Consider the following 10,805-nt stretch of genomic DNA (forward strand, 5'->3'; position numbering starts at 1 on the left):
AGGTCCCTTCCGACCCTACTAACTATGAAACTATGAAAGTGATAACAGATTATCTTAATTTCTGACCTAGGTTTAACATAATCTGTCTGCATGGGAGGAGACCTGCAGAACAAACACTCCCCAAATCTTATATTCCCTATTGCTTCCCTAGAGACTCCATATCTCACTGCAGCTGAAAACATGTCTGTGCTGCTACAGGCTCAGACTCATGGGCTGAAATATACATGAAACAGAAGTTAAAAGAAGATGGGGAAGATCTTAGGAAAACTTGGAATGAATGGATAGAAAAGTCAGTAAGAAACTGTGTATGTAAAAATGCTGCAGGTATCCAATGAGAATGAAAGTGGGTGGTTTGCAGGAACAAACAAAAGGTTCTAGAACTCTCTATTTCTTAGTCATTGGTTCTCATCTTGTTCAAGATGTGTGTAATGAAAGGTTATTTATTAGACTTTGTTAAATAAATTGTTTATGTACTGGTGGATATATGTTGGTATCACAAAAATTTGGCACAAAATGAGCACATGTGCCACACTTGGCAGGAAGTCTAATAATTAACTGTATATGGTAATTCTACTATCATTTCATGCTTAGGTATCTGGGTATTAAAGCAGGGAGGGTGGCATTACTGGAGAGATGGAAAAAAAGGTATTTCCTCAGGTTATGGTTGTGAGATACCATGGGTGTGAGAAGCATGAGAAAGCTACTACTACTGTGGTTAACATCATACACATCCTGTGAATGGACAGTTTTTCCAGGTCTGTTGATCAATTCTGCAAATACTAAATTATTTTTTTTAAGGAGGTTCTGTGTCTATTTCACTTTGAAAAAAGACTAAACAGAAAAGATGAGTTTTCTCAATTAGTTTTGATGCTTCCAATGCTGGGTACAAAGATATATCAACACGTAAGAACTTTTTCATTTTGAGGCTTTTGAGGTGCCATAAGAACATGTGAAAAGGTTCTCCGTGCTGCATATTTGCAGCGCAGAGCCAAAATTAAATCCTGGGAAACTCCACTATGTAAAAAAAAAAAACAGTTTTTAAAAAAGCAGGGCTGCACATGTGGCTGCAGAGTGCACCACCCAATATTGGAGCCTGGTCGGCCACAGCCACACTCCAGCTGCTGGCCAGAACCACACTATGCTCCACATGCCCTGGAAGGTCCCCAGGACCCTGCCTGGTAAGGCTGCTGGGGCCAACCCAGATGCTGGCCCCAGCCCCCCCTACCTCAGCCGGAGCAATTTCCATGCTCCAGAGTACGTGTGCAAGGGCATTCTCCAGGGACAAGTAGCAGTGGCACCATTATGTGCCACTGCTAAAAGGCTTGCTTTCTCCCTTTTGTGAAAATAAAACGATTTCAAAAGTGTGTTAATAGTTGGAAACGTGACTAAAATGACATTGTGGGCATTTTAGATTTATTCCACATTCTCTCTCAATGGCTTCCAGATTCATTTTTCTCATTTACCAGTCAAGTTATTTTACCAAACGCAAACTCTGCAAAGTAAGCCTGGGATTTGAAAGTTACGCTATGGGCATTCAGGCTTACACACCACCAGTGATGAAGATTTTCCAGCTGGAACTCAGCTGACAACTTTGTAGTTGACGCATGAAGTAGAACAAAGTCCAGCAAGCTTTTCCATAGTTGTCTTGTCTATGTTGTGGCAACCAATGAAAACTGAAGCTTTTTTAGATGACAAACAAGCAGATGTGACTTTAAAATTCCTGACAATTCTTTATGTTGGATAAAGAGATATAATTTGCGGGGGGTGGGGCATTTTTCAAGTCACAACCACACTTTAACTTAACAAGAGAAAGTAGGCACTTGGAAGAAACAGAAGTAGAAAAATCTCCTTCACAAATCAACTATGTTAGTGGCTACAACTCTGTTTTCAGCAGTGGTAATAAAGGGGAAGTCCCCATATGTAGTAATAAAACACACACTACATACCATTCAAATAGTGTGAGCAACACAGGCCTAAATTAGGGCCTAAATTTTCATGACTGGGTGCTGCTAGAATACTTTAATATTTTGGGTGCCATATAGCCACTTTTTCCAGAATGTATTCCTTTATTTCCTTAGTTCACTGCTTTAATTTTCCATGGGTTTTTTTCCACCTCTGCTTTCCTCAGTTGCCTGAAGAAGGAAAAGGTAGCGGGCACACTTAGAAATAAGATGCAGTAGGAGTCTACAGTCTGCTACACTAGATTAAGCTGCTCACCTATCTGCTTTGTACACTGTGGCCATGTCCACATGAGCAGGGTTGCATGTTTGCAACAGCACAAATAGTAGAGGCAGAAATATGTGCCAGTACTTTGTGATGCAATACATGCCCCTACTCATGTGGTTTACCACTGTCCCAGTGCTCCATAGGGTGGCAGGGGGCGGGGGGGCTGGCTGTGGCACAGGGTGCCTTAATGCCAGGATAGCTGGCAGGCAGCCCCTATGTTGAGGCATTCTGTGCCCCAGGCAGCCAGGGAGCAGCACGTGAAGACAGGGGACTGCCTGTTTCTCATCTCTACACACTGTGGAGCCCCTGTCTCAAGGCACCCTGAGCCCCAGCCAGCCACTTCCCAGCTGGCTGGGGTGCAGGGTGCCTCAAGATGGGGGAGCAGGCAGCCCAAGGAACTGCCTGATCCCCTATCTCAAGGCACCCTGCACCCCAGCCAGCTGGGAAGTGGCTGGCTGGGGCGCCGGGTGCCTTGAGACAGGGGCTCCACATGTCTCAGTGTGGGGGCTCCACAGCAGATCCCCTGCACTGAGGCACTTGGAGACATGGGAGCAGCCAGCCCAGGGCTGCCTGCTCCCCCATCTCAAGGCACACTGAACTGCAGCCAGCCAGGGAGCAGCTGGCTGGGCTGCAGGGTGCCTCAGCATGATGGCTTCACAGTGCACAGAGATGTACATAAAGCCACATTAGGCCCAGCACACAGCACTTCGGTGTGCTTTGTGCTGCTTTTTTTTTTCAGGGTTTGGGGGTTTTTTTGCTATGGTAGCAAATTTGGTCACAGCACTGCTAATTAGCAGCACAGCAAATGGTTTAATGTGCAACACGTGTGACTTGTGGTGCTGCAAAGAAGTATGCAGCACCACAAACCACACATGCCTGCACATCTGGATCTGGTCTATATGCTCATCAGTGTAAGTTACACCAGTATAAATGTGTTGTATGTCCAGGCCTTTAGGTACTGTCATGGCTAGCTGCACCCTCCAGTTCGTCCTGGTGTTTATTGTCTTCATCCCCTTTCAATAACTCTTTTCAAATGATTTTTCTTCGCTGGGAGACTTCATTCTTTATGGCTTCAGGGGCATGGGCCATTGTGGCCGTTCCTTCACAGAACCGGGGGACATAGCTCTACAGTAGTTACTTCCTGGTGCCTGAAAGAAAAACATGAATATGTCCTACCTTGGGTTAATGGAAGCTAAACCTTTCAAGAAATCTCTGTCATTACTTGTTGCCATAGCCTTGACTCAGCAATTTCTACCCAGGAACTGTGTATAGGTGTGCTATGAAATAGCCAAAGTAAATCCACAAAGTAACAGTTTTTAGAGTCCACTCTCCCAAGCATCACTGGTGACCTCCATTTAGAATGTCTCTTCCAGGCATCTCTATGGCAGCCATCTGGAGCTTTAGGCATCCCTTTTTCAAGCACTATATCATTTTGGAGGTCTCCAGAACTATTGCATCTGTCAAAATAGGCCCTCTCTCCACTTCATTGCCTACATAGGACCCTAAGATCCATGGCTTGATAAAAACCAGGCAGTACTCGGACAACTCCTACAGTGGAATGTGTTCATGGACAAGCACTTTCAGGGGAAAAAGAAGTAACTTGCCGTAGTAACTGGTACTTGTTGAGGTGTCATCCATCTGCACACTCCACATTTCACCCTCTTTTCCTTCTTCCTCAGACACCCTTGTGCTTTCAAATTCTGCGGTTGAGAAGTAATTGAAGAGCAGGAGGCACACCTTGTCTCTCCTGCAGAGCTGAAGAAGAGTTTTGCTTAAACTGTTTTATTTATACCTCTCAGGTTTCTTGTTGTGCATTCAATAATTAATGGAGTAATCAACCTTAAAGAAATTTGGCCCTTAATTTACTTTTAATTCAACTCAGCTTAATTAATATAAACAGATTAGACAATTTTAATAGTATTTTTCTACATCCTTTCCTGCTGAAATCTTGTGGGGTAGGGACTTTTGGGGCTTACACCTCACAACTAGACATCGAGCCATTGATGACTACGCATTGAGCATGATAATCCAACCATTTATATATCCATGTTAAAATATTTTCACTTAACCTGTATTTTCCTAGCTTGTTATTGAGAACATTGTGACTTTTGGCACTGAAGCTAAGTAGGGTCCCCTGTTCTGGGTCTGGTACTGTTCAACATCTTCATGAATTATTTTGGATGACAGGATTCAGTGCTCTTTTAGCAAATCTGCAGATATCACCAGGTTGTTTGGAGTTCTGGACACTCGGGAGAGTAGGACTGGATCTAGAACGATCTGGATACATGGAAAAATGGTCTGCAGTCAATCAGATGAGATTCAATAAGGACAAGTACAGAGTCCTACACTTAAGACAGAGTAATTGCATGCACAAATACAGATCAGGCAGGAAATGACTGGTTAGGGTGAAATACTCCAGAGAAAGACCTGAAGGTTATAGTGGACCATAAGTTGAATACGAGCCAACAGTATGATCTTATTGCAAAAAAAAAAAAAAAAGAAGCAGCCAACAGAATACTAGGTTGTATCAATAGGGGTGTCTCTTAAAATTCAAAGGAAATGAATCTTCCACCCTATTTAATACTGGTGAGACCTCGCTTGGAGTACTGCATCCAGTTTTTGGCCCCACATTGCAAAAAGGATATGGCCAGATTGGAAAGAGTCCAACCCAAATCAACAAAAATGTTTAGAGGTCTGGGAAGCAAGATTTATGAGGAAAGGCTAAAAGAGCAAGGCTTATTTAGTCTGGAGAAGAGACTCCTGAAGGAAGAATTGAAGATGGTCTTCAAATACCTGAAGAGAGATTATAAAGAGGATGGAGATGGCATTTTCTCTGTGGCTGTAGGGAGCAGGACTAGGAGCAATTCTCTCAAGATGCAGCAGTGGAAATTTAGACTGGAGATTAGGAGGAACTTTTTGATTATGGGGGTAGTCAAGCATTGGACAGGCTACCTAGAGAAGCTGTGGAACCTCCATCTCAGGAAATTTGCAGGAGCAGGTTGGACAGACACTTAGCTGGAATGGTTTAATCAGAGATGATCCTGCTTTGAGTAGGGGTCTGGACTAGATGACCTTATGAGGTCATTCCAGTTCTACTTTCCTATAATTGTGAAACTTGCTCAAACTCACAATTGTTCCTTCAAAACCAGGTTGATCATCGAGAACGTGCTGCAGACCTGGCTACCCATCTGATATTTCCAAGTCTGTGACACTTTACAGATACCAATCTCTCAATAGAAACAGGGCAATCAGCTACCAGGAGATGCATCTCTCCCTCTGTTGGAATGAAATTTCTTTGAATCCTCAACAGCTGTGACACTACAGGCAGGGGGAAACAATAAAGAGACTTCAGTGTTTTCCCTGACTAGTTGTTTTGGATTCCAACCAAAACAAACAGTTTTGTAAGTGCTGACCTTGAAGGGTGGCACCCTAGCAGCTGCTGTAACTTAACTGGCTCCCATTAGCATAGCACTTCATCATCTTACTGTGGTAGGGTGAGATTTTCTCAAGGTCATGCAGGGAGTCTATGGCAGAGCTTGCAACTATACTACAGTCTCTCATATCCCAGGCAAGTGCCATAACCACTTGGTCACCTTTTCCTCCTAGTAAGGAATAGGCCAAAAGCTAAATTGCTGCTGAAGTTCACATCTCAGCCAAAAGGCTCACTGACATGGTGAGGAAAGACCAAAAGACCACCATATGTGTAGATCTTTTTTGTTCTTGTTTTGGTTTTTTATTTGTTTTGCTTTTATAAAGAATCACTGCCCCTTCTTTTCCTCCTCTTTAAAATGCCTAAATTACAAAACAGGGGTATCCAGATAATTTTGTGAGATATATCATGATTTATTGATAGAAAAAAAATAAATGAGCATAGGCAGTGCAGCAGTGAGACTTGTGAATAACATTTCAGAATTGCTTTATATTTTAAAAATTGATGTATTCCTCTTTGTAATATATTTGAAGATACTTTTTTATCATGCATTTTCTCCAGGTTCTGTTTGGGTGCAACTCACTGAGGGTGCACTCTTGTTCAGTCTGTGGGCTTGTTACCTTAAGTCATTAGGTTTCTTTTCATAGTTCCTCTGAGCAAAGCAATTTAGACTTACCAGAACCTGCTGCACTGCATTAGCACAGCACAGAAGGAAAGAACAGGAGTAGTAATCCTTTCCTCTTTCTTTCCATCTTGTGTCTGGAATAATCCTAGAACTCAAGGTAAATATAATAAACTTTTGCATCTTCAGTGCTCTTTATTGTTGTGGTCTGGGTCTAGCTAGCACCTGTTATAAAAGTAAACCACACTGTGTTTTAGTGAGGCCATTGTGTGGAAAAGCACTACAACTTGGTTAATCAAGTACTAGCATTAGTCAGTCAACCATGTATTGCTTTTGTATTGTTATATATTTCTGGTCTTGTATTGCCTAATGCTTTTTGCATTGATTTCATATGCAATGGGTGACAAAAATGTATCCCCTAAGCACAGATTTCTGGGGAAACCAAAAAAACATTTCAGGAGTGATTGTTGATTACACCTGTATTTCAGGGTCATTAGCTGTGGTGTCTTTTGTTCTGGCTTTGCTTTAAAATGCAAGGTCTTGTTCTTTGCAGAGGGTTTATAGTCTGGTTTTTTTTCCTTAAGTCTTTTGTTCTAAAGAGAAATTAGGTCATCTCAGGAAAGGAAAGAGGAGTTTCTAAAATTCTATACCTCTTCTGAAGAAACCACTATTTTGAGTGGGGGATCCTGCAGTATTTTAAGCATATCCGTAAAACTTACTTCACAACTTAAATTAAAGGCAGAAAAGCTTCAAAATGTGCTTTTCAATGTTGCAGTTGGTTTTCAAATATATTTGTGTAAATGGTCATATCCCACAAATTATAACAGGTGATTTCCAGATGTTCTAGTGTTTAACCTCCTCTTCACTTTTCCTATGTGTTACGTTGGGAATAGTAAAAACAAACCTGGAAAGAAATGTCTGCCACTGGTTAGCCTCAAAGAAGCCCCCAAATGTTCACTTGCTCATGTCTGGTTAAATCTGATACAGAGCACTGTAGGGCTAATAAACTTCAGTAGTTTAAATGCAAATTGGACAAATAAAGCCCTCATATCTATGGGGATATGTGTATCTTGTGTGTGAAACACAGTTTCCTGCTGTGCTTCATAGCTCCAGTCTCTCACCTCTGGGAACTTGTTTGAAAATCCTGTCCAAACTGGAATATGCTTTATTAAAACAGAACAAGAACAAAACTCCAGCCAGAGGGAGGAGGGGTTGTAAGAGAGTTGCAAGAAATGTACACGAAATTAAAATTCAGATGGTTTTGGCCCAGGTCCTAGTTGACAAAAGTGCAATAAGACTTACATGCTGCTAATATGTGCAGGTCAGAAGAGCCCCAGGCTTGGAGTTATGAGAGAAAAATTAATGACCTCTAACACAACTTTGGTAGAACAATTAAGGACACATCCTTAGATGTGTTTATGCATATATACTTCACTCATGTCACCTTTGTCCTTTACCAGATTCACAAGCTGAGCAGACTGAGGGTAGGTCAGTAACGGAGTGGGAGAGTTTGGAAGTGATGTGTGTGATTACATGTTGACACACTTTCCTCTTAGTTGATTGATGGTAGGGCATTGTGCTCTTTTTTAGAAGTATTGCCTTTTGGATGTACAGATTAACTGTAGCCCTAACCCAGAGTTAGTTAAAACCTCAAGGTAATTTTTTTACAGATTCAAAACTATGAATTCTGTTGTGATGCTAAAAATTAAATAAGGTAAGGTAATAGCTATGTGCTTTATAATTTTCTGTTGTTTGACTCTTTCAGTTAGATACAGTATTTTTTTTCCCTGTCCTGCACTGTCTGATACCAAAAAACCTCACTGTTTTCAACCTCACAGGCAAGGGGCATAAGTTGTTGTAAAACAGTACCTGGGCACAGCCTCTATTTATTGCATGGGGGTGTTTCAAGGATTTATCCATTAACTCTTGTAGTAAAGTGCTCTGATGCAGGCAATTTCTTTCTATTATTTATGACTTTATTTTATTGCTAACAACCTAGTGATAGTTGTCATTTGTTACTAGCTTTTACTGTTTACTGTGGTGAGTCCAAATTTTAATGGTGAGCATGGTTAAGGAATTTGTTCTGTGGTGATGAATTTTTATGTACAGTAATGCACAGAAGAGACACTATAGCTACATATGTTTGAGTTAATGTCATGACCTTAAGGATTACATGCAAGAGAGAGGTCTGTGTGGCAGCTGTCTCACAGAGGCTGTATGGGTCTGCACAGCAGTAGATATTCTGAAAGCTCTTGATAGCCATTGTCTGTGTAATGCCAATTCAGCCATAGGAGAATACTGAAAAAGGAGGAAAAGTATAATAAAACCCTGGAATCATGGAAAGATGAGATCACTCACAGATAAGTTGAATGCTAACATCATGTGACTACCCATGATCACACCTTCCCAGGGGCAGAATTAGTGACTTAATCCTAGCTCACTAAGGAAAAATATGGCTGGATGCAAGTCTATGTTCTGTGATGGGTTACTTGTACAGCTGGGGAAGAATTTGTAAATGGTGGCTTAGTCTGGAGGTTTCTCCTTCTGCAGAGACTCAAGATTCAGCATGAAAGGCAAGAAGGTTCAGCAGATCGAGGTTGCCCTTATTTCTACTTTGTTTTTTTCCCAAACACCTCCTCAGGTTGAGAGAAGGAAGTTCCATTTCTATTCCTCCTCTGCTGGGACCAGTTTTAGGAGAGATTTTTTTTTTGTACCACATTCCTTCTCAAATCATCAACTTGATGTAGTATTTATACATCACCTCTTAATGGTCCAGGACTTGGCCTTTCTTGAAAGATGTCAGTGCAGAAACAGAGATGAGAATTCCTGTGGAACAAAGTCCAGGATAGATGACAGGAGTGCGTGGAACTATTACTGTTACTTTTCATGTATTTTAAAACCTGTCTTTCCTGTTTTGCACACGCTCAGTTGACTGAGAACCCTTAGCATACAAGGTTTTTTGACCAATTGTTTCTAGATCCTTCAGGACAGCCTCTTCCTATTCCTTTTCCAGCATGAAATTCACATCAAGTAGTCTTCAGCTTCCAGTTTGGTGGGCATGAACAGCTACAGAAATATTGGTCTAAGGCTTTTGATTATTGGAGCTAGCACTTTAATTTTTCATTTATCTTGTCTGGCAGAAAAAAAAATTATATACTAATTCATATTTGGAGCACAATGGATTATTGAGTTAGAATTCTTAGTCTAGACTGCAAAATAAATATCTAGACAACACATAAGTATATATTAATGAGTATCTATTTCTAGGTCCTTTACAGAAATAAATTTCAGATTCTGTTGTAACAGATTAGGACACATGGATATTTTAGCAAGATGGGAAGAAAAATTTGTGGCAAATATTTAGTTGCTAATTAGATCCAAAATGAACCTATAACAGTGCTGTACAGGGTCTTGAACCTTACTTTACACTTGTGCACAAAGCTAGGGGAAGTCAATGGACAAATTATAGAAGGGAGTGAGTGAACTCTATGTGGGGCAAACTAAAAAATAATTTTTTCTCTTATGTTTTTAGGAGGTTTGAATTACAGAATATTCATAGGAATACCATGTGGTTTAGAGAAAACATGAGCACAAGGCAGGAGTAGATGAAAGTAAAAATCAGTGTTTTAGTGGAGTATAAATGCAAAAATGAAATTTCAAAATATGGAAAAAGGAGGAAGATATAGTAGTGCAGGAAAGGAAGGAATCTAATGTGATACTGAAATTGCAAGTTGAAGGAAAGCAGGTGGGTGAACAGCGGTACTTTCACCAGTGCTAATAAAAGTGGAAAGGGAACACTGGTGTTGTCTAAAGCTAAAATAATTTTTGTTGAGGCAGTGAAGGGTGCACAGTGGTATATTTGTGAACTTCTGGTGTAGAGGTTACAGTGCAGAGTGGAAACTGATAGTGGATGGGATCACTCAGGAAGAAGATATGAAGGCTAAGACTGTGTAGAACCCTTGCAGAGAGAGAGCGGAGTGAGAAACAGGTAAGGGGGACATTTTTTTTTTTTTTAATCCCAAGTATGTAAAATTCAGACTGAAATCCCTCTCAGCATCTCAGCATCTGTCCTATTGACATCTCTCTTGTAGGGGCTGATTTTGCAAATACTCACTAGTGGTCACTGTGGGTGCTGACCAGTGTCAGCTCCCTACTCTAAGTCATGACACTGCCATGAGTTAGAGACACACCCCCCTCCAACCCAACAGACATTAGCTGTTTGGTATTGGAGGGAAGAAGGATTAAGCTGTACTTTAGAGCTGATCCAGTGGAGAGAGGCTGCCTGCCTCTCTCTCCCCTAGCTGGAGGCAGACGGGCTCCAATCCACCCACCCCCACCATCCAGCTCAGGCTAGGCAAACTTCATCCTGGAGCTCCCTCCCTTCCCTTCTCCACCCTCCCATCCTGCAGACAGCACCAGGGGCAGGGCTGAGCTGCATTATCCCAGTCCATGAATGATGTGTGCCCCTAGAGGCTGAGGGGGTGTGGTAACCGCCCACAGGCGGCAGCAGTAGTGGCGGGGGGGGGG

This window comes from Gavialis gangeticus, unplaced genomic scaffold, assembly GCF_001723915.1.
Source record: "Gavialis gangeticus isolate Ggan-Ray unplaced genomic scaffold, GavGan_comp1, whole genome shotgun sequence".
In the NCBI taxonomy this organism is placed as follows: Eukaryota; Metazoa; Chordata; order Crocodylia; family Gavialidae; genus Gavialis; species Gavialis gangeticus.